The 27980-nt window shown below is 40.7% G+C and overlaps 1 long non-coding RNA gene across 1 annotated transcript in view; it reads left to right on the forward strand.

Annotated features, from left to right (window-relative positions):
* The first annotated feature begins 803 nt into the window (after window positions 1-803).
* The window catches only part of LOC142874359 (uncharacterized), a 169558-nt gene continuing 142381 nt past the window's right edge, over window positions 804-27980 (forward strand). The window contains exon 1 of the long non-coding RNA XR_012922177.1: window positions 804-994. This is a non-coding gene — a long non-coding RNA (uncharacterized LOC142874359). The remainder of the gene's footprint in view (window positions 995-27980) is intronic.

Raw genomic sequence — 27980 nt, forward strand, 5'->3', positions numbered from 1 at the left:
GTATTTAAGGAGCCATGGATGGACATATGGGCCTGGACAGCATTAGTGACAATGTCAGCTTGTCCAACTCATCCTCCAGAGCTTGCCAGCTGGGGCTGGGCCAGGGCCAGGGCTGCATGCAAAAGCTGATAAGCCTTCCAGAGACACGTTTCACTGACAGACACGTCCCCAGCCCATGTTGTTCTGATTATACAGGTCTCTCATGGTGCGCTGTTGGAGACCTTATCCAGTTTGAGTATGCTGTGGAACAGGGCAAGTCGCAAACACAGAAGGGCCACAGGGAGGTGTGAGGCACGCACCATGGAGACCGGAGGATCCGGGCAGGCCAGACACCTAGGATGCAAGGTAGAAAAGGGTAGGTACCTGAAAGACCAGCTGCAGCGTGGCCAGTGGATGGAGGAGGAAGAGCTTCCTTTTTGGCTGAGATGCTGGCTTCACGGAGAAGGTGGCATCTGTGGTGGGCCTTGAAGGCTGGGTCAGATTTAGAACCCTACGCAGGGGTCATGGTCACAACGTGGGGCAGTGTGGCCATGCTTGGCTTTGGCTAACAGCCAGTAGTTCCAGCAATGGTTTAGTTTGGCTTTGAGCTATTGGGCAGATGGCATTTTCCAAAGATGATTCGGACAGTATCTCCCATGCCACATGCTCTTCTCCCCATCAAGAAGTGGAGTCGAATTCCCTTCACTTTGAATCGCGTGTCTGGCGACTTGGAGATCATCACTAGAACGTAGCGGAAGTGACGCCACAGGACTAGCGGTTTCCATCTTGTGCGGGGAATGCGCATGCGTACAGCCCCCACGTGACGCCGGGCCGGCATCACTCTGAGGAAGCCACCGTGAGGCACAGCCATGGCGAGGGGCTTTGGAGGGCGGCACTCGTCTTCCTCCTCGCCCTGGTGACTCCGGCAGTGACACCACACGGAGCGTCTGCCAGAGGGAATGGCTTACTTCATTCAGGCTGTGCTTTCGGAAGAGCAATCTGCAGCAACATCCAGGTCAGAGTGGTGGTGGTGACTGGAGAGTGGGGAGAGGAACCGGCCGAGGGCAGTGTGGGCTGCTTTCCGTGAGAAGCAGTCTCAGGGGAGCGGTGGCTGCGGGAACTGAAAGGGGGGCCATCGCAAGGGACGCTGCTGTGGAAGAGCGGGTAGGCGTTCTTCCTCACGGCCGCGCGCCGGCGCAGTCCGAGGCAGCTGAGAGCGCATGCGCGGTGGTCTTTGGAACCTGGGTAGCACCTTCTGCGAAAGCAGGACTTTCTGCGTCTTTCAGACCTGCGGTTCCTCACCGACCATTGGGTTATGTGTGGGTGGGTGGGTGGAGCACCCTGTAGCAGCAGAGTCAGTAACAAAGGTGGTCATCAGACTTTGACATGTGAGGGACACGAGCACCAGCAGCTGTGACAGACCTGGGAAGACAGGCCAGCAGCACTTTCCTTATAAACTCTAAAGATTGGCCTGCTTTACAGCCTACCCGTGTGGACTGCCACTGTGGAGTTAATTTCAAAGACCTTCTGCTGTGGATGTGTCTTTTCATGGGGATTCTACCTTTTCTTCCACAGACAGAGATGAAGTTCACTGTTCAGATGCTTTAGTGCTTTTAATTTATACTGTGGTGTAAATGACTGATACATAAACCTTTCTCAAGTGAGAATTCTGAAGCCATGAGCCCTGGGCCACATGAAGTAATTGGGTAGCTGGCTGAAAGAGATAGAATGGGAGAAAGAGGAAAGGTTGCAGAGGTGGAGGCTGGGAGCTGAAGTCCAAGCTCCCGACCTCAAACCTGTGTTTAGGTCTGGGTTTGCCCACAGCTAGAGCTATTTAACTAGTACAACCAGTAGAACTCATTGTTAATGGCCAGTGTTGGATGAGTGCTAGTTCTAACTTACTGGACATCTACTCTGATTGGTCGAATGTCCATTACGAATAGATGGGCATCTATTCTGATTGGCAGGTTGTGGAGTGCACATAGGAGGCTGGACCCCGCATCAGGAATAACTCCTAGGCTCCAAGTATGGAAGCAAATACAGGATGGCGAGTCCAGGCCTGTCACTTCCCTGGGGTCCCAAGAAGGCATGGGCTTTGGGTTGTGACCATCCTGCTTGTGAAACCTGTGAGCTCTCCATGACCCTTTAATTTTTACAAATTCTTCTTCCTCATCCTCAAAAGCATTCACCCCTCCCTTCCCTTAGCATAACCCCTGTGGTGCCCCACCCATGTCCCTTTAAGCCCTCATTCCCAAACCCATTGACCCAAATCCCACTGGAAGCCCACTTCCAACTGCAAAAAGGCATGTGGATCTTTGCCTTCCTCTGGCCACTGTAGCCCCCTGGCCTGCTCCCAGGGTAGGCTGAAGTATTGGGCAGTTGATATCCCACCAGGAACAGCCCTCAACCAATGCTGGGTGGGATTTGGCGGATAAATACCCCAGATCCCTTGCTTCTTGGTTGGAATTACTCGGGGACATTGTCTACACTGTCTCCCAGAGTTCCCCAGCAGGCTTGAGTCTCAGTTGCTTACATTGATAACCTGCCCTCTCCCTCTAGTGGTTTCTTACCCTCCTTTCTTTACGTCCCCACAACTCTGTCATGGGGGTGAGTGCCTTCTGATCTCACCTCCCAGGTAAACTTGCACTGACATCCTTGTCTCAGGGGCTGTTTTGGAGACTCCCAAAGTTGGCCACCTCTATAGAATGGCATGTTTCAGGGAAACAAAAGGCAAATGCTATGCAGTCAGATCCTCCTGATTGCCCTATAATATAAATCTTCTCTGAAGTCAGGGGACAAGAAAGGGCTTGACTACCTTCTTGATTCTCAGAGGGGGGAAATACAGTGAAAACAAAGCACAGTCCAGGAATGCAATAAATGGCCCAGTCTCATCTGTTATCTCGGAATGTCTAATGCAAGGTTAAAAAAATTCCACCCTTCTTGAGTACTAACAACACTCCTCTGTGGTCACATATTTATTCTATCTTTATCTTTTATTTCTTTTTTTTAAAATTTTGAATTTTTTCAAGTTTCTTTGACACCAAACAGATTTATTCCATCTTTAAAAACATTGCTTTCTCAGCTGCACCATACTAGGTGCTCAGTTTTTTGCACCCTTGGACAGAATCTCTTTCAAACTCTGCTTCCTCTAATGATCAGATGATGCTAAAACAAGATCTAAGCATCTGCTGTAAACACACCTTGTCAGGTGCCTCTGCCTCCAGTAGGGACCCCTCCCCTGCTGACATGCCTTTAACCATGTGGAAAACGGTAGAACACTGAGCAGTTGACAGGCTTGATGGGGGAGTGCTGCTCCCTGCTTACGGAATCGCTTCTGATGGAGACAAAGGAGCGTGTCTCCCATTAAGTTCAGCTCTCTGTCCCTTTGAAGGCAGAACTAGAAGCAGTGAGGGTGGAAAAAATCGGATGCCAAGGTTAGGAAAAACATGCATATCTGAAGCATTCCCCTGTGACTAATTTGGAAACCCTTTTAAAAAATGGAAGCCAACTGTTTAGTAGGAACCTAGTATGATTTCCTTTGGATGCTTCCCTTTGGGGGCAACATGACTTGTCAAGAATTCAGGAACTGGTAACTCAAAGGTTGTTTCTTGTTGGAGGTCAGCAGATGCCCTGGAGGGATGCCAGTGTGTGTGCAGAGCTCATGTCTGTGCACAGCTCGTTCTACAGGCATCCCTGGCAATGGTTAAAAGAGATTTCCTCAAAGTTTTGTTCACTGTTCTGCTCCTTTCACTGTTTCATAATATGCAAGCTCCTCCCTAAATCCCAAGAGAAATCAAGAATGGCTATTTTTCTTCTCACCTCTCCTCCTCTTTTTCTTTTATTCTCCCTTCCCTTCTCTGCCTCCTTTCCTTTTCTGTTTCTCCTCTGTATTAATTTGCAATGGCTGCCGTAACACAGTACCACAGACTGGGTGGCTTAAACAACAGAAATTAGTTTTCCTACAGTACTAGAGACTGGAAGTCCAAGATCAAGGTGGTGGCAAATTTGGTTTCTGGTGAAGGCTCTCTTCCTTGTTGACAGACAGCTGCCTTCTTGACCTTACATGACCTTTCTCTGTGCCTGTGCAATTTGATGTCTCTTTGTTCAAACTTCCTCTTATAAGGACACCAGTGAGATTGTATTTGGGCCCACCCATATGACCTCATATTCCGTAAATTACCTCTTTAAAGGCCTTGTCTCCAAATACAGTCACATTCTGCAGTATGGGTGTGTAGATGTGTATGTGAGGGCTTCATATATGAAATTTGGGAAGAGAATGCAATTCAGCCATAACACCTTCTTCCCCACTTCTGTCCCCAGAAATGGCCTTGCTTACTCAAGTTGCCTGGGTTCAAATCTTGGTTTTACTACTTACAAGCTAAATGACCTGGAGAATTTGCCTGACCTCTTTTGAGCTTCAGTTTATTATTTGTAAAATGGGAACACTAATAAATACTTAATTGTGTTATGTGAGGATGACAGGGCGTAACATATGTAGGCATGGCACTCGGCATGTGAGAGGTGTCAGTCCCCTTTCCTCTCTTTCCTCCTTCTTGTCTCCTGCTACTGCACAATTTTGTCTGAAAATGAGTCTTCCGCCTTTAAATGCTTGATTTATTCTTTACTCTTTCTAAGAATTAATGCATAATTGCTATTATAATTTAAGTTTTATTGAATAAAAATACATTTATTTTTATAATTTTAGTTTCAGTTTTCAAGATAATCTCCTAATCACCATTTACTGTGAAATTTTGATCTCTGAAAATAAGAAATTTTGATCTCAGTTTTAAATGGATTTGCTTTAAGAGGCTTTTTTCCAATGCCAATTGTTCTTAGATAATGGACCTCCTGCCTTAAGTATGTGTGTTATTTAGAGGGATGATTTTAACCAATTGTTTAAAACAGAAACAGTTGAGAGAGTGGATCCCTCTGTGGAGTGTGATAGAGGAACACAGAGATGAGAGTGACTTTTATATTTGATTGTGCACATTTCTATGCTGTTCAAATACTTATTTTATTTCATTGTATCTTATTTTGCTGAGGACACATACTACATTCAAAATTTGATGTTTTTCTGATTTGATACAAATGTCTCAGTAGTGTAATTGGTAAAAACGGCCATGATGTGAGGTCCATTGTGGTGCCCTGATAAGAGTTTCTGTCAGACACTGTTGGTGGTCCACCCATATCTCCCGATACTTGACGCTCCTGGCAGCTTCTATTACCAGCATCTGTGACTCCTTGCCTGAGTTTTCTCTAGCTGCTAGGTCCATGCATGGCAGGCCAGTGTGCCAGGAGTCGGTGCTCTAGGAACAGTCCTCAGTCACGTTGGATGGAGGCTGCAAGGCAAGGTCCCCTCGCCCACCCCTCAGATGGGTGGCTCTGCTCTGTGTTCTGAAGCCTCCCAGAGGTCCCCAGCAAGAGCAAGCCCCAGTTGCCCACATGGCAGTTTGCTCTCCGCCACATCCTCTGGGCTTCCTTCCCTTCCTGTCTCACTCCCGACTCTGCTACTGGTGCTTCCTGGCATCATCTCCCAAATTTACATTCCAGCACTTGAATCCTTGTCTCGGGGTCAGCTTCCACGGGACTCAACCTAAGATGTAAATTCTAATGTGTGTATCAGGAAGATTAACCGCCTTTCTCCTATGAACAGGGAAGAGGAAGTGAGCATCTCTGAGAGGCAAGGGCAGTGCTGGGGGAGGACAGAGGAGAGAGGAAGCCTTCCCAGGAGCTAGGCCGCACGCACCCACAGACTCACTGTGGGACAGGTGCACACACAGCCTGGAGTGGCTGGTGCAGTGCTCTTCTATGTCCCTAACTCCTTTTTTGGTGGGTAGCAGGAGAATGACAGCACCAAGAGGGTAGGGCCAGAAGGTCAGTTCCCTTTCATTCTTTTCACTGGCAAGAGGGGCTGGAGCCCACTGCTGCTGATAGCATTTAAAACCATAGAAGACTGTGCTTGGAGACCCTGGGTCGGGATGCAATGCATAGCCATTTTGGTTTGGTTCTCCAGAGTGTGAATCTACTGCAGGACTGAGAATGGGTTACCAAAGCTGCCTTCCAGACCAGGTACTGTTCTTGTTGGAAAACTACCAACTAGCTTTAAAATGTTGCTCATGTTCTTGCAAAGCCCTTCTCAAACATGTGAAGAAAGGATAAGATGTAAATTCAGCTATTCACATCCTGTTTTCCCAAGGAAGCCTGGATTTTAGATATGAATAGATTGATCTTGCTTGTGTTTGCTTTGACCCATAGAGTGTAGTCCAAGTAACTCAGTGCTGGTTTCTGGGTCCAGTCTGTTAAAGACTATAAGTTGAGCTGGGTGTGGTGGTACACATCTGTAGTTCCAGCTACTTGGAAGGCTAAGGTGGAAGGATTGCTTGAGCCTGTGAATTTGAGGCTATAGTGTGCTTTCGTGCACTATTATTGCATAGCCACTATGCTCCAGCCCGGGCAACATAGCAAGACCCCATCCTACAAATAAAAAAGACTGGAAGTTTCCACATTCTCTCTTGGAGAACTCTCTGGTGCCTAGCTTAGTGCAGCTCAAGTTCTTGACCCACAAAATTGTGAAATCTAATAAATTGGTGGGTTTAGCCACTAAATTTTGGGCTACTTTGCAATAGATAATTAAAATCATTATGTTGGATAAGAACTATGTCATTTATTATAGAATCCACTCTTATTAATATTCTTTAAATCAATGTTCTCTGTAGCAAGAAATATATTTGGAACTATAATTTCCGTAAATGCATTTTTCATCATTATACTCCCTAGTTAAAAATCTACAGACTTCCCATCATTTAATGAATCTAAATAAAAATATTATTTCCTCATGTAGTGGATCGATTATATTACCGGTCTCAAATTTTCATGCCTCCCAGGATCCATGCCTGTGGCCCTCCTCTCCCACCATGACTCTGAACTTGGCTGTGTGTTATGGGTTGAGTGTCCCACCCTAAATTTGTATGTTAAAGTTATAACCCCTGGTGCCTTAGAACAGGGGTCCTCAAACTTTTGAAACAGGGGGCCAATTCACTGTCCCTCAGACCGTTGGAGGGCAAGACTATAGTTTTAAAAAAACTATGAACGAATTCCTATGCACACTGCACATACTTTATTTTGAAGTAAAAAAACAAATGGGCAAAAACATCCGCATGTGGCCTGCGGGCCGTAGTTTGAGGACGCCTGCCTTAGAATGTTACTGTATTTGTAGATAGGGTCTTTAAAAAGGTAATTAAGTTCAAATGAGGTCATTAGGGTGGGCCCTATTCCAATCTGACTGGTATCCTTATAAGAAGAGGAAATAAAGACATGGGTACAATGGGAAGACCATGTGAAGACAAGGGAGAAGACAGCCTTCTACAAACCATAGACAGAGGCCTCAGAAGAGACCAGTCCTGCCAACATCTTGTCTGGGACTTTCGAAAACCATGAGAAAATAGATTTCTGTTCTTGAAGCCACCATCTGTGGTTCTTTGTTCTGGTAGCCCTACCAAATTAATATACCATATGACTTGCTTTTGCCAACGGGAGAGTAGCAAACTCTATGCAAGCAGAAGATTAAAAAAGTACTTTTGAATTTCTGCTTCTACTGTTTCCATCTTTGCTACCACCAAGAGAACAAACAAAGGCTAGCCCTTTGGAAGGATGTAAGAGACTTGTGGAAGATAGCCACAGGCCTCCCAGCTGAGGGTAGCCTAGACTGACCTGCTGCTGACTGCAAGCACTTGTGCAAGTTCCGCTAAACCAGCCAAGTCTGCTCAGATCAGCGGAACCACCCGGCTGACCCACTGGTTTGTGAGATTTAGTAAATGGTTGATGTTTGAAGCCACGAGTTTTGGGGTGGTTTGTTATGTAGCATTATTGTGGCCATGACTGATACTCCCCATTCAAGGTCTTTCATAGTCCACTTAGTATCACCTTCTCCTCCTCTCCACTGCCCCCTACCATCAGAGTAAAATACAAGTGAAAGCAAAACCACTGTAATGCATGTGCTCTCACAGTTTTATCCATTGCTTGGGTGATTCCCCTCCCTGGGTATCCCACCTGTTGCACATGTTGGCCTCCTGAATCATACTACTTAATTTTCGAAACCTAATCTGATCTCTTCTAGTAATCTTTTCCTAAACTTCTATATTAGTTTCCTATTGCTACTGTAGCAAATTACCAAACATTTAGTGGCTTAAAACAACATAATTTTATTCTCTTCCAGTTTGGGAGGTTGGGGTAAAACCCTTAAGGTGTTTTAAGGGCCTCCTTTTGGAAGGTCTAGGGGAGAATTGTGTCCTCACTGTTTCCAGCTTCTAGTGGCCACCTGTATTCCTTGGCTTGTGGCTTCTTCCTCCATCTTCAAACACATCACTCCAACCCCTACTCCCAGTGTCATATCTCCTTTTTCTGACTCAGATCCTCCTGCCTTCCTCTTCTAAAGACCACTGTGATTATGCTGTGTCCACTTGGATAATCTAGGGTAAGCTCCCCATATCAAGGTCCTTAATTTAATCGCATTTGCAAAGTCTCTTTTGCCATGTAAGGTAACATACCCACAGGCTTTGGGGGTTAGGACATGGACATCTTTGGGGACCATTATCCAGCCTACCACACCTTCTGCCAGATAGCGTTGCTCTGTCCCTCCTCTGAACATTCTCTAAATCTGAAAAATATGCCTATTGTACCTGATAAACAGGTTGAGATTGTCTGGAAGTCTGTATCCACTGCTAGACAGTAAGTTCCACAGGAAAGCTATTTTGTGTATTATTCATTTTTAAATCCTTAGTACTTAGCATAGACCTTGTCACAGAGTAGGAGTTCTATGAAAATTTGTAAAGTGTTTAATATACCTGCAACCTACAGCCTCCTTGTGAATAATTATATAGAAGTATGTGTGTGTGTCTATGAAACGAGATGTACATAGACACATGCAGTGTATTTGTGTATAGTGTTTTTGAGGGAATAGGAAACACTTGTTATTGCATGAATGATACTGATTTATTTATTCAATAAATGAGATCAAAGAAGATTCTTCCTAAAGCAAGTATTTCATAATTCTATACTTCCATTCTTACATTTTCCATCTTAGAGTGAATCAGACCATACAACCACACACGGTGGATTCTCACACTCTTTCAACAACACCCCTAGGGAGGGAGTGAATGCTTTCATCCTCTTCATTGGAAGGATGGGAAATGAAGACAGAGGTAGTTGAAAGGCCAGACAAGTTGTGGAGGTGTGGATGAAGTGCAGGTGGCTGACCTCCCAAGCCAGTGTTTGCTCTGTGGGTGACAGTGATGGGTATTCAGCATTGCATCCAGGTGGTCATTGTCACCACCCCATTCTTATTTGCATCACAGCCTTGGGAGGGATTATTACTTTGACTAGAAATTTTCCATGCTTGATCTGCATTCAGAAGGAGGGGAAAGATGAAATTCAATGAAAAAATGTTTTCTCCTTTGCAGCCAAATGAGAGGATAGGTGTGTGTATGTCTGTGTATGTTTGTGTGCGCTTGCATGCATGTGTGTGCATGTGTGTTAAACATACAAAAAAAATGAAAATAATTTATTTTCCTCATGGGTAACAGAAGAACATCTGGCAGTCACAAAGTGAAATCTTCCATATGTTAAATTCTTCATGAAAAAAATGTGCCTGTATGGTTTGAGAATAGAAAGCACTGGCATTACTCAGACTCCTCAGGTCAACTGCCCAATGGCTTCCTGAGCATCTCAACAACATGACAGGCTCTTCAGTGCTACATATTTTGATGCAATGGTTATGGGCACTATGAAAACAATGGGAAGAATGAGGAAGAAGACCAGCTCATTTTCACTTGTCCCAGGGTTATGGAAATGAGGCTAAGACTTGGGGAAACCAGCCTGTCTGGGAAGTGAGCCTGTCCAGCATCCCTTCCAGTCTCACTGGAGAGCTTTCCCACATTGGAAATTCCTCATTAGCCACCTTACCTCTGGAAAGAAGGAAAGGATGGATGGTGTTTGCAACTGACTGCCAATCCCTGACATTGGAACAGAGCTCTGCCCTCACCTCATTGAATCCTGATGAAGATTTTGCAAGGTGGACCAAACAGGAATCATTACTGTAACTTTCTAAATGAGGAGCCAGACTGTCTCCGGGACCCCTCCTCTTCTTAAGACTTACTTTCCAGTCAGTCGGATCCAACGCTGACCACAGTGAGGAACAAAAGGCTTCTGAGCTCAACTGCCTTCTCATGTTCATTTGTGTATCTAATCATCATCTCAAAGTCACCATGGCCAACATGAAATTCTTCAATCTGTTTCTCCCTCAGTCTCCTCACCACTGTCCACTGTGTTGTTCAAGCAAAAATCCCAGAGCTCATTCATGATTTATTTCTTCCCTTTGCCTCTACCCTCATCCCCATAGTCACATGCCCAATTCATTAGCAAAATGACTCCAAAATACGTGTCAGAATGGTCGACTTGCCTGCATGGTCACTACTTCTGCCCATCACCAGGCCACCATCCTCTTGCTGTGGAAGTCCTGTTGGCGTTCTCACATTGGTCTTACTGCTTTCACTGGATTCTCCAGACATAAAAATATGAGTCAGATGATGTCACTTCCCTTTATGGCTTTCCACCATGCTATATAATACAATCCAACCTTGGCCCATGAGGCCCTGACTGATGAGAACTCTACTTACCTCCTTCCCTCCCTCATGCCACTCTATCAATTGTTCTATGTCGGTCATACTTGCTAGCTTTCTGCTCCTTGATTTCCTTGTTCACTCCCTGATTACCCAAATGCCCTTTGCCCTTTTTTAAAAAAAATACTTTATTGTGGTTAGAATATTTAACATGAAATCTGTCCTTTTGAATTTTTAAGTGTGTAATATGTTATCATTGACAAGAGTTACAATGTTGTATAGCAGATCTCTACAGCTTATTTCTCTTGCTTAACAGAAACTTTATACCTGTTGATTTGTAACTTCCTATTTTCCCTATACCCAGCCTCTGGAAACCACCATTCTACTCTTTGATTCTATGAATTCAACTGTTTTAGATAACTCTTATATGAGGAATCATGCAATATCTGTCTTTCTGTGACTGGCTTGCTTCACTTAGCGGTTCATCCATGTTGTTGTACATTGCAGGATTTCCTTCTTTTTTAAGGCTGAATAATATCTCATTGTATGCATATACCACACTTTATCCATTCATCTGTTAAGGGACATTTAAGTTGTTTATACATTTTGGCTATAATGAATAGTGCTGCAATGAATACTAATATGTAATATCTCTTTGAGAGCCTTATTTCAATTCTTTAGGTTAAATACACAGAAGTGGGATTGCTGGATCATATAGTAGTTGTATTTTTTTTTTTTTGCGACAGAGTCTCACTTTGTTGTCCAGGCTAGAGTGAGTGCCGTGGCATCAGCCTAGCTCACAGCAACCTCAAACTCCTGGGCTTGAGTGATCCTTCTGCCTCAGCCTCCCGAGTAGCTGGGACTACAGGCATGCGCCACCATGCCCGGCTAATTTTTTATATATATATCAGTTGGCCAATTAATTTCTTTCTATTTATAGTAGAGACGGGGTCTCGCTCTTGCTCAGGCTGGTTTTGAACTCCTGACCTTGAGCAATCCGCCCGCCTCGGCCTCCCAAGAGCTAGGATTACAGGCGTGAGCCACAGCGCCCGGCCAGTAGTTGTATTTTTAATTTTTGAGCAACTTTCATACTGTTTTCCATAGCTGCTGCACCATTTTGTATTCCCACCAACAGTGTGCAAGTGTTCCAGTTTCTCCACATCCTTGTCAACACTTGTCTTTGTTTTTTTGATGATAACCCTCCTGACAGGTGTAAGGTGATATCTCATTGTGGTTTGAATTTGCATTTCTCTGATGACAAGTGATATTGAGCATTGTTTTCATATACCTGTTGGACATTTATATGTCTTTTTTGAAAAAATGTCTATTCAAGCAACATTTTTAAAAATTTGGCTTTTTTTAATTTGTTATTGGGTTGTAGGAGTTCCTTATATATTTTGGAAATTAACCCTTTATTAGTTTTGCAGATATTGTCTCCTATTCTGTAAGATGCCTTTTCTTTCTGTGGATTGCTGTGTAGAAGCTTTTTAGTTTGATGTAGTCCTACTTGTTTATTTTTGGTTTTGTTCCTTATGTCCTTGGTGTCATGTTCATGAAATTATTGCTAAGACTGCTATCATGAAGCTTTCCCCCTGTTTTCTTCTTAGAGTTTTACAATTTCAGTTCTTATGTTTATATCTTTAATCAACTTTGAGTTGATTTTTGTATATGGTTTAAGGTCTTTGTGGTCCAATTTCATTCTTTTGCATTAGACATTCAGTTTTCTCAGAACAATTTGTTGAAGAGCTTATCCTTTCCCCATTGTGTAATCTTGGCACCCTTATCAAAGGGTGTTTATGCAAAGATTGGTTGACCATATATGCATGGATTTATTTCTAGGCTCTCTGTTCTGGTCCAAGTCTGTCTTATGCCTGTACCATACTATTTCGATTATGATAGTATTATAATACGGTTTGAAATCAGAAAGTATGATGCTTCCAGCTTTGTTCTTGTTTCTCAAGATTGATTTGGCTATTTGTGGTCTTTTGTGGCTCTGTATTAATTGTAGAATTGTTTTTTTACTTCTGTGAAAAAAATACCATTGAGATTTTGATAGGGATTGCATTGAATCTGTAGATTGCTTTGGGTAGTTATGAACATTTTAACTATATATATATATATATATATATATATATTTTTTTTTTTTTTTTTTTTTTTTTTTTTTTTTTGAGACAGAGTCTCACTCTGTTGCCCGGGCTACAGTGCCATGGCATCAGCCTTGCTCACAGCAACCTCAAACTCCTGGGCTCAACCGATCCTCCTGCCTCATCCTCCTAAGTAGCTGGGACTACAGGCATGCACTACCATGCCCGGCAGGCATGCGCTACCATGCACGGCTATTTTTTTCTAAATATTTTTAGTTGTCCAATTAATTTCTTTCTATTTATAGTAGAGACAGGGTTTCGCTTTTGCTCTGGCTGGTTTCGAACTCCTGACCTTGAGTGATCCTCTTGCCTCGGCCTCCCAGAGTGCTAGGATTACAGGCGTGAGCCACCGTGCCCGGCCTATTTTAACAATATTAAGTCTTTCAATCCATGAACACAAGATATATTTCCATTTTTTTGTGTATTCTTTAATTTCTTTTATCAATATTTTGTAGTTTCCAGTACGAGTCTTTCATCTCTTTAGTTAAATTTATTCCTAAGTATTCTTTTTTGTTGGTATTGTAAATGGAATTGTTTTCCTAATTTCTTTTTCAGGCAGTTAGTGTATAGAAACACAACTGATTTTTTATGTTGATTTTATATCCTGTAACTTTACTGAATTCATATATTAATTCTAATGGTTTTTTTTTTAATCATGTAGTCTTTAGGGTTTTCTATATATAAGATCATGTCATCTGCAAACAGGGACAACGTTACTTCTTCCTTTCAGATTTGGAAGCCTTTTTATTTCTTTTCCTTGCCTAATTGCTCTGGGTAGGACTTTCCAGTACTATGTTGAATACAAGTGGTGAGAATGGGCATCCTTGCTTTTTTCCTGATCTTAAAAATCTTTCAGTTTTTTATAGTCGAATATGATGTTAGCTGTGGACTTTTCATATATGGCTTTTATTACGTTGAGGCACTTTCATTCTGTTCCTAGTTTGTTGAGAATTTTCATTATGAAAGAGTGTTGAATAATGTCAAATGCTTTTTCTGCATCTATTGAGATGATCATGCAATTTTTATTGTTATTCTGTTAATATGGTGTATCAGTTTAATTGATTTTTTGTATATTGTATATTTTTTCCCCTTGCATCCCAGGGAAAAATTCCACTTGGTATTTTATTCTTTTACTGTGCTGTTAGATTTGGTTTGCTAGTATTTTATTGAGGATTTTTGCATTACATTCATAAGGAATATTGGTCTGCAGTTTTCTTTTCTTGTGTTATTGTCTGGGTTTGGCATCAAGGTAATGCTGGTACCATAAATTGAGTTTGGAAGTGTTCCTCCCTCTTCAATTCTTTGGAAGAGTGTGAGAAGAATTGGCATCAATTATATTCTTTAAATGTGTGGTAGAATTCACCAGTGAAGGCATCTGGTTTTGTTTTGTTTTTTTGAGAGGTTTTTGATTATTAATTCAGTCTTCATAGTAGTTACAGTTCTGTTCAGACTTCCTATTTGTGCATGATTTAGTCCTGCTAGGTTGTATGTTTATAGGAATTTATCCATTTCTTCTATGTTTGTTGGTGTATAATCATTAATAGTAGTCTTCTATTATTCTTTTTATTTATATGCTATTTGTTGTAATGTCTCCTTTTTCATTTCTGATTTTATTTACTTGTCTCCTCTCTTTTTTCCTAATTAGTTTAGCTAAGAGTTTATCAATTTTATCTTTTCAAAAAGCCAACTCTTTATTTATCTTTTCTATTGTTTTTCTATTTTCTATTTTATTTCTGATCTAATCTTTTTTATTCCCTGCCTTCTGCTAACTTTGGGCTTAGTTTTTTCTTCTTTTTCTAGCTCTTTGAGGTTTAAAATTAGGTTGTTTATTTGAGATCTTCTCTTTTAATGTAGGCATTTATTGTTTTTTTTTTTTTTTTATCCCTTATTGTTCCCCCCAATCTCTAACTTCTATGGAGGTCAATGAGAGGTCAGCTAAACCTAAATAATGGCTTCTTGTTTATGACTAATAATTTTAAAATATAACTTTTAGTCATATAATGAGTTACACTTTATTTGTATGGTCTGAATTTTCAGTATTGTGAGTGTACTCTCATGAGCTTTTCTTTCTGTAAGCTAAATCTATTTATAGGAAGATAACATTCAGAAATATCCTGGCTATCAAGGGCTTTGTGTTTTCTTTCTTTTTTTTTTATTACCTCATATTATGGGGGTACATATATTGTTATGGTTACATATCTTGCCCCTCCCCCACCCCGCTATGCCAGAGCTTCAAGCATGTTCAGCCTCTAGGTGGTGCGTACCGCATCCACTATGTAAGTATATACCCTTCTCCACCTCCCCCCTCCTGCCCACCTCCCAATAATAGATTTTTTTTTTACACATTTTGGTTACAGTGTATATATATCTTTGCCTCTCCCTAAAAAGGGATAGAGGTAATCCCTTCCCCCCAACAATGCTCGCCACATCCTTAAGATGTGGGTCTCCCCCTGCAAATCTCTGTTGAACACTACCATTTTTTTGAGCACCCTAGTTTTAGTCAGTCAGTACCAATTTGATGGCGAATAGATGTGTAGCCCATTTTCTAGATCTTGTGTCATCTTGCTTTGTATTATGGGCTTAAGCTTAATTCAGGATAGCATAAATGGTGCTCGCTCACTGTTGTTTCTTAGGATTGAGTAATATTCCATTGTGAGCATATACCACATTTTAGTTATCCAGTCATCATTTGACGGGCACTTGGGTAGTTTCCATGGTCGTGCAATAGTCAATTGTGCTGCCATAAACATTCAGGTGCAGATGTCTTTATAATGGAGAGACTTATGTTCTTTTGGGTAGATGCCCAACAATGCTATTGCCAGATCGAATGGTTTTTCTATTTCTAGCTGTTCCAGGTATCTCCAAATTCTTTTCCACAAAGGTTGCACTAATTTGCAGTCCCACCAGCAGTGTAAGAGTGTTCCTGTCTCACCACATCCTTGCCAACATTTGTTGTTTTGGGATTTCTTGATACAGGCCATTCTTACTGGGGTTAGGTGATATCTCACTGTGGTTTTGATTTGCATTTCTCTAATGATTAGAGATAGTGAGCATTCTTTTATATGTTTGCAGGCCATTATTCTGTCTTCTTTGGAGAAGCTTCTGTTCATTTCCATTGCCCATTTCTTGATGGGGTTGTTTGATTTTTTCTTGTTTATTCTTTTAAGTTCTAGATAGATTCTTGTTATTAGACCTTTATCAGAAGTGTAGAGAGCTAATATTTTCTCCCACTCTGTGGGTTGTCATTTGTTCTGATGATCTTTTCCTTGGCAGTGCAGAATCTTTTTAATTTGATCAGATCCCATTTGTTTATTTTTGATGTGGCGGTGATTGCCTTGGGGGTCTTCCTCATAAATTATTTGCCTAGACCAATATCTGATAGGGTTTTCCCAACATCTTCCTCTAGGATTCTTAAAGTTTCATGCCTTAGGTTTAGGTCTGTTATCCATCTTGAGTGAATTTTTGTGAGAGGTGAGAGGTTGGGCTCCTGATTTGCTCTTCTGCATGTTGCTAACCAGTTTTCCCAGCACCATTTATTGAAGAGAGAATCTTTTCCACATGGTATATTTTTGTCTATTTTATCAAAGATTAGGTTACCATATACAGATGGTTTCATCTCTGGTATCTCAGATCTGTTCCAGATATCAATGCTTCTGTTCTTGTGCCAGTACCAGGCAGATTTAACTATTATTGCTTTATAGTACAGCTCGAAGTCAGGAAGACTGAAGCCTCCCAGTTTGTTCTTTTTACTTAAGATTGATTTGGCTATACATGGTTTTTTCCGGTTCCATACAAAGCGAAGAACTATTTTTTCTAGATCTGTAAAGAATGCTGGTGGTATTTTGATGAGGATTGCATTGATTCTGTAGATCACCTTAGGTAATATTGACATCTTAACAATATTGATTCTACCAAGCCATGAACATGGTAGATTTTTCCATCTGTTTAAATCATCTGCAGTTTCTTTTTTTAGTGTTTCATAGTTCTCTTTGTATAATCTTTCGTATCTCTCGTTAAGTATACTCCTAGGTATTTAATTTCCGTTGGGGCTATAGTAAAGGGTATTGCATTTTTGATTTGAGTTCTGCGTGATGGTTCTTGGTATATATGAATGCTTCCAATTTGTGTATATTGATTTTATACCCTGAAACTTTACTGAATTCATTTATCAAATCTAGGAGTCTCATGGGAGAATCCATAGGGTTTTCTAGGTGTAATATCATATCATTGGTGAAGAGTGAGAGTTTGATCTCATCTGCTCCGACTTGGATGCCCTTAATACCCTTTTCTTGCCTGATTGCTATAGCTAGGACTTCTAGCACTATGTTGAATAGGAGGGGAGAAAGTGGGCATCCTTGTCTAGTTGTGGTTTGAAGAGGGAATGATTTCAGTTTTTCCCCATTTACGATGATATTAGCAGTTGGTTTGTCATAAGTGAATTTGATATATTTAAGGTATGGGCTGTCTATGCCTATTTTGTTGGGAGTTGTATCATAAAGGTATGTCGGACTTTGTCACATGTTTTTTCTGCATCTATTGACAGAATCCTATGGTCTTTGTTTTTGATTTTATTTATAAAGTGAATTGCATTTATAGACTTGCGTATGTTGAACCAGCCTTACAAGCCAGGAATAAATCCCACTTGGTCATGGTGAATTATTTTTTTGATGTGATGTTGAATTCTATTTGCTAAAATTTTATTTAGGATTTTGACATCTATGTTCATGAGGGATATTGGTCTGTAATTTTCTCTTTTTGTTGCATCGTTTCCTGGCTTTGGTATCAAGGTGATATTGGCTTCGTAGAATGAATTAGGAAGAATACCATCCTTCTCAATGGTGTGGAATAGTTTCTGCAGAATAAGTGTGAGTTCATTTTTGTATGTTTGGTAGAACTCTGAAGTGTAGCCATCTGGCCCTGGACTTTTCTGTTTGGGGAGGTTTTTAATTACTGCTTCAATTTCTGAGCTTGTGATTGGTCTGTTTAAGAACTCAGTTACCTCTTGCATGAACTTAGGGAGGTTGTATGAGCCCAGGAATCTGTTCATTTCATCATCATTCTGTAGTTTTTGGGCATATAGCTTTCTATAGTAATCAAACATAATGTTTTGTATTTCTGTGGAGTCTGTTGTGATCTCTCCTTTTTCATTTCTTATTGAGTTTATTAGAGTCCTTTCCCTTTGAGTTCTTGTCAGCCTAGCCAGAGGGCTATCAATTTTGTTGATCTTTTCGAAAAACCAGCTTCTGGTTTTGTTGATTTTTCCATATAATTCTCTTGTTCTCCATTTAATTTAGTTGAACTTTGATTTTAGATATCTCTTTTCTTCTGCTAGGATTAGAATTGGTTTGCTCTTCTTTTTCCAATTCCTTGAGTCTATTCATTAGGTTGTTGGTGTCTAATTTTCTGTTTTTTGGATGTGAGCGTTTATTGCTATTAGTTTTCCTCTCAGATGTGTTTTTGCTGTATCCCACAGGTTTTGGTAAGATGTGGCTCCATTGTCATTTTGTTCGAAGAAATTCTTTATTTCCCTCTGAATTTCTTCCTTCACCCAATAGTTATTCAACAGTAGATTGTTTAGTTTCCATGACTTAGTGATGTAAGGAACTTCCCTATTAGTACTTCTTTTTCTTTGTCCCTAGTTTTGGTATTCTGTGTTTTTGTTTTTATTTGTCTTGAGGTATTTTCTAATTTCCTTTTTGATTTATTCATTGATCTAATGGTTGTTGAAGTGTTTTGTTTAATTTCCACATATTTGTGAATTTTCCAGTTTACTTTCAGCTGTTGGTTCCTAGTTTCCTCCATTGTGCTCAGTAAAGATATTTGGTATGATTTCAATCTTCTTAAATTTCTTAAGACTTGTTTTGTGATTTAACATGTGATCTATCCTGGAGAAAGTTCCGTGTGGGCTGGAGAAGAATGTATATTCCACTGCTGTTGGTGGAATGTTCTATATGTCTGTTAGGTCCCTTTGGTCTACAGTGTTGTTCAAGTCTGCTGTTTTGTTTTTGATTTTCTATTTAAAACATCATTGAAAGTGGGATATTAAAGTCTCCTGTTGTATCTATTTTTCTCTTTAATTCCGTCAGTGTTTGCTTTATGTATTAATATTTATGTGCTCTGATGTTGAGTGCCTGTGTATCTATAATTGTTATATCTTCCTGGTGGGTTGATTCTTTTATTGTTATATAAAACTCTTCTTTATGTGTTGTGACAATTTTTTACTTAAAGTCTGTTTTGTTTGATTTAAATATAACCACCCCTGCTCTCTTTTGTTTATCATTTGCATGGAATATCTTTTTCCATACCTTCACGTTCAGCCTGTTTGTCCTTAAATCTGAGGATTTGTCTGTGAATTGTTGCTAAATCACTGTGTTAGTGGGCAAAGGAGAGTCCAGGGCTTCCTACTCCACCATCTTGATGTCATCCAGTGCTCTTTTCACTTTCTGCTCTTCTACCTGGAATTTCCCACTTCATTGCAGGGTTGGCATTTCAAGGTCTCATTGCAAATATTTCTTTGGATCTTCTGGCCATCTGGTCCCAGTGCTTCCCTCATCACATTCCCTATTCATCACAAGCAGGCTTCTCAACTAAAACCTAAGCCAATGTCATGAGCAGGGGCTTTTGTTTGTTGATCTCTGCATTCTCAGGACCTAGCATGGAGCCTATATGTAGAAGATGCTCAGTTAATATCTGTTGAAAGATGAATGAAGAGAGGCTGCTGCCCTTTCTTTTTTTTTTTTTTTTTTTTTTTTTTGAGACAGAGTCTCACTTTGTTGTCCAGGCTAGAGTGAGTGCCGTGGCGTCAGCCTAGCTCACAGCAACCTCAAACTCCTGGGCTCGACTGATCCTTCTGCCTCAGCCTCCCGAGTAGCTGGGACTACAGGCATGCGCCACCATGCCCGGCTAATTTTTTATATATATATCAGTTGGCCAATTAATTTCTTTCTGTTTATAGTAGAGACGGTGTCTCGCTCTTGCTCAGGCTGGTTTTGAACTCCTGACCTTGAGCAATCCGCCCGCCTCGGCCTCCCAAGAGCTAGGATTACAGGCGTGAGCCACAGCGCCCGGCTGCCCTTTCTTGATGCCACACTACAGCCTGTAGGCCCCACTTGATTGTGGACAGAGGGTAGCTGGGTCAGAGATAGTGTCAGGAGTCCTCTTGGGGTAGCATGTTGGAAGAAAGACCATAAGTGAGTCTTAGAGCCAGACAACCTGAGTTTAAATGCTGGCTCTACCTCTGATCCCTTGCATGAGCTACTTATTTTCTCTGAGCTGCACTTTCCTCAGCTACTTAGTGGAGTTAATATTGCTTTATTTCAGCTGGTTGTTGTATAGCTTAAGGAAGGTCACATATTGACAGTCCTGGGTCCATAACAAATGGTCCTGGTGCATTTTCTGTCTTCTGCTTAGCTTTTTTGGTAAGAGCACAAAACTAACCAGATAAAAGCATCATGGATTTAATGTCTCGTAAGGTGGTTGCAATCGGCTTCTTGGGGTCAGACTTACTCTGTCATCATCCTTGTTAAAAAGTCATCTCAAAGTGCATGTCAAAAGATACCAGGTCTAAATAATAACACAGGTGACCCTGGCATCAACTACATTGTTGTTTAGTGAATGAGACCAGGTTTTACTTGAGGAAAGAGAGAAATTGAAGTGTCATTTATTAAGCAGCTATTACTTTCAGTTGACCTGAATACATAATTTCAGCTATCATTGCAATCTGATGAGGGGGGCATCATTTTACAGATGAGAATACTGAGGCTAAGGGTGATTACACCAAGAATATGCATGTTTTAAGGATTTTTCTATATGCTGCATTACTTTTAAGAAAATTTTTTCTGATTAAAATTATCACCAGTGGTGAATCTTACCTACCCTTGCAAGATTCATTTTTTTCTTTTTTTTTGGTCAGGGGCTGGTGGTGGTGGAGGGAGGGGACAGAGTTAACACCTGTTTTTTATTTGATATATATGAGTAATTTAGCACCCTCACAGGCACAACCAGAAATAATGTTTAATATGGACACCCTGTGGCCAGTGAAGTTGACACATAAAAGTAACCATCACATTAAGTAAAACCGAGTAAGTATACCACAAAGCTTTCCCACTGGCCTTGCTGCTTTCAGGGCATCTGTCCATCTAGACAACCCTTGCCTACAATAGGTCTTAAATTGATGCTAGCTGCAGCCTGCTGTCAAACCTATTTGTGGCTGTCCTTTAACACCATATACAGTTCATTCTGCTTTGGAGATAACTAGCTTTAGTTTTAAACTGATGCAAGCAGGTACAGGGTGCAGTGGAGAAGTCAGGTTCAGCATAGTCCTGCCTTATCTCCCATCCTCTCATTTTAGCATAAGAAAGAGTAGCTTGTCCTTGTACTGTTCAGCATTGGAGGAAACGTTGAAAAAAATTTTTTTTTTTGCTTCTAGGGTATGGGATTTAGTAGTGCATTTGGTTGTTATTCCTTGGCTTGAAGTCACAGGCAGTTTCTCTGTTTCTCCATTGAGTCCAGCAGAAAGTGCTTGCTAGATGTGGAACCTAACACATATCTAAACTATCTATATTTGCCTTCTTAGTGGCCACAGAGGCTATCTTTTCACAAGAGGGCTGGTTTTTCTCCTCTTCAATTGAAATGTTAGGACACCAACACTGTTTCCCTTGGTTGGTAATTCTCAATGGAGCAATTGATCTTCTTTTGACCTGCTGTGTTTTCCTCATCAGTTCCTGGGTTGTCTTTCCATTCTTAAATAATTTCTATTACATTGGTTGATCTCACCAAAGAAAGTGTATTGCCTGCTAACCACTGGTTATCTGGCAGTTCCTTAGCTGTGATTCTGGGAGCAGGATCTACTTTCATGAGTTGTTTCAAAATGCTTTGAATGCAATAACTTATAGAATTCCAAAGCGGATCTTCAAAATGTAGTTCTTTCTTTTTTATGAGTTCAAAAATGGCTCTTGTGAGCTTGACATAAAGGTGGTTCCTATATAATAATATGCCCTTATGACCTGATGCCCCCAGTGTCACACTGCTGGCTATAGCCATGGGCATTGATATCTTCAAGGGTCGTGTAGACAGGAACCCTACCTGTGGTGCACAGTGTGGCTTCCTCACTGCTAAGCCAAAATTATCTTTATGTCGAAGTTCGGTTTGTTGTTAGCATCAATAAGCTGCTTTGAACCATTATGCTTTCTGGTTTCAGATCTCTATGCACTTTATTGTGAAGATATCCTATAGCAGATGTGAGACTCTAGGTGACCTGCCTTGACTCATTCTCTGGATGTGCCCTCTTCTATTCAGAATTTCTTCAAATTTTTCCTCCTCACAAAGCTCCATCACAAGGAACATTCACTTAGGGGTCTCAAACACTTGCTCCAGATGTACGATGTGTTCATGTTTTACACTTTTTAGGAAGTTCAACTCCCGTCTGACTAACTTCATAGTGGAGCTTCCAGCTATATCTTTATTTGCCCACTTGTTTCTGTTTTCTTGTCTGCAACCTCAGGGACCATTCCAATGTTCCCTTGTCCCACTATTCTTCCAAAGGTACAAATTTCTAAAGATCAGCTCCATTGTCCATCTGTATGTGAGTAGCTTTTCCTTTTTTAAAGTTCCCTTAAAACCACTCACTGGTGTTGAGAAGCTTTTCTTTCTGCATTTGAGGTTTTTGAGAGCCCTTCGGTGAGAAAGAAATGTTCCTTTGATGGTTGGGAAGGCAGCAAAGTAGCTGACATCTCAGCGTGAAGTTAGGGATGGGATTAGGGGATGGGATGTCAATTTGTGCTGAGACTAGAATCTTTGATATTTACTAGTCTTTCCCAGGGACAACATCTCTGCTGGTAATTTCTTTTTTCTCTTTCTTTTTTTTTTCCCCCTCTCTGGTGAGACTATAATTCTGAACCAGCAATGCTTGATGTATCCGATGTTTACACCATTGAAATGGGAGAAACACTTGTTCTTTTTTTTTTTTTTTAAAGACTTAGAGTGTTCCCATATCCCCCTTTCTCCCACACATGCACAGCCTTCCCCATTATCAGCATCCCCACCAGAGTGGTACCATTATATATAATTGATGTTATAATTACATATGTTATAACAATTATATATGTTATAACAAATACATATGTTATAATTGATGAACCTACATTGACACATCATTGTTATCCAGAGTCCATAGTTGACATTAGGGTTCACTCTTGGTGTTGTACATTCTATGGTTTTGGACAAATATATGACATGTGTCCATTATCAAAGTGTCACACGGAGTATTTTCTTTGCCCTAAAAATCCTCTGTGTTGTGCCTCTTCATCCTTCCTTCCCCCCTAATCCCTGGCAACCACTGATCTTTTTACTGTTTGCATAGTTTCCCTTTTCCATAATGTCATTTGCTTGGAATCAGAAAGTATGTAGCCTTTTCAGATTGGCTTCTTTCATTTAGTAATATGTGTTGAAATTTCATCTGTGTCTTTTACTGGGTTGTTAGTTCATTTCTTTTTAGCACTCAATAATATTCCATTGTCTGGATGTATCACAGCTTATTTATCAGAAACCTTTGTTTTATAAGAACATTCACAAAGCCTATTTTTATGGGCATTAGCAACACTTATTGCATTGCATGGGTTTTCTAACCAAGCTACTATCAGTCATTTGCATAACTCTGAAACAAATACAACTGTAAAAGAAAGATTCAAGAAGAGAAACAGGACCTCTAGGATATACAGATGACGTTTTGAACAACATGGGTTTGATTTACACAGGTCCACTTATATGTAGATTTTCTCCTGCCTCTGCCACCCCTGAGACAGTAAGATCAGTGCCTCTTTTTCCTCCTCCACTTCCTCCTCCGCCTCCTCAGCCTACTGAATGGGAAGACAATGAGGATGAAGACCTTTATGATGATCCACTTCCACATAATTAATAGTAAATATATTTTCTCTTCTTTGTGATTTTCTTAATAAAATTTTCTTTTCTCTAGTTTTATTGTAAGAATATAGTATATATATATATATAATATACAAAATATGCATTAATTAGCTGTTTTGTTATCATTTAGGCTTCCAGTAAATAGTGGACTGTTAGTAGTTAAGTTCTGGGGGAGTCAAAAGTTAAATGTAGATTTTCAACAGTGCAGGGAGGGGTTTGGTGCCCCTAACCCCCCCTACATTGTTCAAGGGTTAACTCTATACATGTTCATGATTTGTCACAGGATTTGAACTTACCTACTTGTGATGGCTGTTTAATCAGGCTCTATCTGGTTGTTGTCTTTGCATCTGATGCTGGAGCTTCCGGTCTAGCAGGTGGTTGGGAGGGAAGATGACTATGTAGTGGGGAAAGCGAGGGTGAGCTGGAGGATCCAAGCAGAGGTGGAAGTCCATGAGGCAGACTGGAACCTGTGTCAGTTCTCGCTGCCTTTGAACTTGGTGGCATGGGCCCTTCATCATGAAGCTAAACATACACCGTGGTCCAGGAGTCAGAGAAGCTGAAGGAGGGTCCAGAGGAAGATGGAGCAGTTAGTTGTAGGCCCAGCTGTGGCCTCAGGCCATTGAAAGCCAGCGGTAAGCCATGATGCATGTGAACTGCAACATGGGGCTGCTTCTCTCCTGCCCTGCAGACCTCCCACAAGGGTCTCTTTTGTTGCCCACTTTAACCAGAAATATAGGAGGAAGGGAATTCTGGGACATGTGGTTCAGCCAAGTCAAGTGGACCTATTGCATAGCCACCCCCTGTTGCTGCCACATCAGAAGTGCAATTTTAGAAATCAAAGCTAATTATCAGCTTTTAGCACCCTAGAGACTTCATCTCTAGGCCCTTGTTGCTAATTTGGAATTATTCAGAGGTTCTGAAGAGCAAACCTTATGATTTTGGAGATCCCTGTTGACTTTAGGTTGATAGATTCCTTGGATCTGTTGAGTTTGGTATCAGTTGTTCTCCTTTGCTTTATCTCCAAATTTATCACTATCTGGTCTTCTGGGGGTATGCTCTGATTTATGGGAATTGCGATGGATATATTTTAATAATTCATATTTCTTTTATTATTTCAATGGGATTTGGTAGTGAGAAAAGGTAAATTTTTGTATTCAGTTGGTTGTCTCTAATGGCAAGTCTCATTTATTGTTATAGAATGTATATATACATTCTGTATATGTATATAATATATATGATATCTATCTAAAATATAAAACAATGATAACAAAAGCAAGCATTCTTTTTTTTTTTTTTTTTTTTTTCAAAAGCAAGCATTCTTTAAAGAGTAGAGGAAGCTTTTGAATTATTGTTGGTTCTCTGTTTACCATTTATGAATCATGCTTCTGACCCTATACCTTTTTTTTCCTTTTGTTTCTGGTTAATTTTGCTTAACATAACATCTTCAAGGTTCTTGAAGGAATATTTATTTATGTATATTTCAATAGATTTAGGGGTACAAGTAGTTTTTAGTTGCATGGATGAATAGTATAGTGGTGATATCTGGATTTTTAGCGTACCTATCACATGAATGTTGTACAATGCCCCAAATAGGTAGATTTTCTTCCCTTACTCCCTCCCACCCTCCCCCATTCTGAGTCTCCATTGTCTGTTGTACCACTTTGTATACCCTTGCATACCCATAGCTTACTCCCACTTCTAAGTGAGAACATGAGGCATGAGGTATTTGATTTTCCATTCCTGTATTAGTTCACTTAGGATGATGATCTTCAGATAATTCCATTCAAATTGTTATAAAAGGCATTACCTCATCCTTTTTAATGGCTGAGTAGTAGTCTCTGATGTATGTGTATCACATTTTCTTTATCCACCCCCTGATTGATGGGCATTTAGGTTGATTCCATATCTTTGCAATTGTGAATTGTGCTGCTATAAACATATAATTGCAAGTGTTTTTTTGATATAGTGATATCTTTTCCTTTGGATAGATACCCAGTATGGGAGTGCTGGATCTAATGATAGGTCTACTTTTAGTTCTTCGAGAAATCTTATTGTGTTTTCCATAGATTGACCCTACATCTTAAATGCATTTACTAAATTGTTACCAGTATCTTTATATTTTCTGGTTACTTATTAAACATGTCAGTGTCATTTGGCATGTGGTGATATAGGACAAGAAAAAAGGTGCACAGCAGCAGGATGGGTCTGGAGGATGCTCCAATGTAGATTGAGGTTTGCTACATTTATTTTCTATATACCTTGGGTTGGCTGAGTTCATTTTAAAGTTTTTTGGGTGACTCTGGGTTTGAACTTCTGGTTCTGGGCTGGAAGTTTTCCTCCCACCCATATTCCGCCCTTCTCTCTCCTCCATGGTGATTATGCGGCTGAGCCAATGTGCTTCAGGGCCCTCTAGTTTCTGCTGGGTGTCAGCCAATGGGAGGCAGGGAGGAGAGTGAGATTGGGTTATTTATTCCCCTGGCCCGTCTTCCCTGCAAGCTTGCCTCAGCGATCACAGCTCCTCACATGACATTCTCTGCACAATTTTCTTCCTCTGGTTGGTAACTACTCTTTCCTCTCCTCCTGTGAGTCCCTAGTGTCTAGTCTCAGTGACACTAGCCCTGAGGGACCACAAGATTCCTGTGGTTTCCCCACACAATTTTAAATAGTTCTTTTACTTAATATTTCTTGAATTATCCTAAGTTGAGGGTGTTGTCTCTTTCCTGCTGAAACCCTGACTGATATAGACTTTGAAACTTATATAGTAACCTAATTCTAAGAGGACTAAGGAGGATAGATGATATATAACATGTTTTCACATTTCAGTGCATGCAATCTGGATTTTACAATCACTAATTTCTTACGAACCTTGTGATGCTGGACAGCCAAGCAAAGCCTCAGCTACAGCTGCATTGCAGAAGAGATAGGTCAGCATTGCATTTTCCAGTTTGAAGTCAGAATTTCTTCCCTACATTCTTTCTCAATCATCCCTAGTGTATAATGTAATTGAAGGTACTTCTAGGACACTTAAAAAACTCTCTTTCTTCCTACTGTGGCTGGTTAGCAGAGAGCCAAGGGGTCTTCTTAGGGAGAGGCACAGACTTCTGGTGTCCAGTGAATTGGGGTAAATACAACTCAACTCAGAGTGGCAGGTGAGTCTGTGAGAAGCTCAGATCAGCAGGAATTTAGCTTAAGGGATCAATTTCCCCATACCTGTTGGATACACAGAGCTATGGCAGAATTTTACAACCTGGATTCCACTGGCAGATGGTGGGCTCCTTAAGGGCAAGGACTCTAGTTGGTATTAGTACTTTGAATAGCTCACTAGTATCTAACAAATAGGGATGCCCAATTAGTGCCTGTTGAATGAGTAGTGTAGAATCTTACGGCCTAGGCAAGTTGGCAGGCTATATCTCTTCATTCCCCTGCCTTTGCGAGGCTTGCAACAAAGCAGAAATGCTTTTCAGTGTGAGTGAGGATGGCCTTCATCTGTACATTTAATATCTTGCTCTAACTGAATGCTATATAGTTGTAGGTTAATCTAATTTTATTGGACATAAATAAAAATGAATGAAAAGACCTTTATAAAATGCTTTTTGGATTTGAAGGCATTCCAACCTTCCCTGGTTTCTTTCTCTTTCTTTTCTTTCAGGACTAAATTATCCTAATTTCTTAAATTTTTTGCAGGACTCAAACCCAATAGAACGTGATAAAATTGACTAAAGACATTTGAATTTATACTGCACCTGGTTTAAAGACAATGTTCCCTAGAATTATTTTGTCTTATACTTCAGCATGTTTAAGAATCAAATGATTCAGAAGCTAGTCACTGACAGTGGGTTGCCTCCTTGAAGGCACCTCATTTCCGTTTAGTAGTGTTAGGGGAGATGGATGGTAAGAAAGGGATTCATTGAAGATAAATCTTTTAATCCAGCCCAGGATTATGGGTTTTAGAAAGTAATCTAGAGAATTGGTGGCATCAAATAATGCATGTAGGCAAAGGGATTGCATTCTCAAATCATAGGCTTGTTCATTCAATTTCCCACAAAAGGCAGGGGAGGAAAGAAGCCCAGAAAGAATGAAGTGTGTTTTTTTTTGCATATGTGTATCAGCCAATTCTTTGAGAAACCTATAACAGGAAAGAGCAGAGGAAAAATAGGTAAGATTTCCCTTTTAATCAACTGAGCTGAATCAGAGGCTCTGAGCATCCCTCAGCAAAATAAGCCCAGATTCCTGGGAGAAGGGATAAAGAAGGCAAACCCAGTGATTTTTCTGGCCCCTGGTGGAGTCGAGTGCTTGAAAATGATCTTGGTGGATTTGGCAA

Source organism: Microcebus murinus, chromosome 12, assembly GCF_040939455.1.
Source record: "Microcebus murinus isolate Inina chromosome 12, M.murinus_Inina_mat1.0, whole genome shotgun sequence".
NCBI classification, from domain to species: Eukaryota; Metazoa; Chordata; class Mammalia; order Primates; family Cheirogaleidae; genus Microcebus; species Microcebus murinus.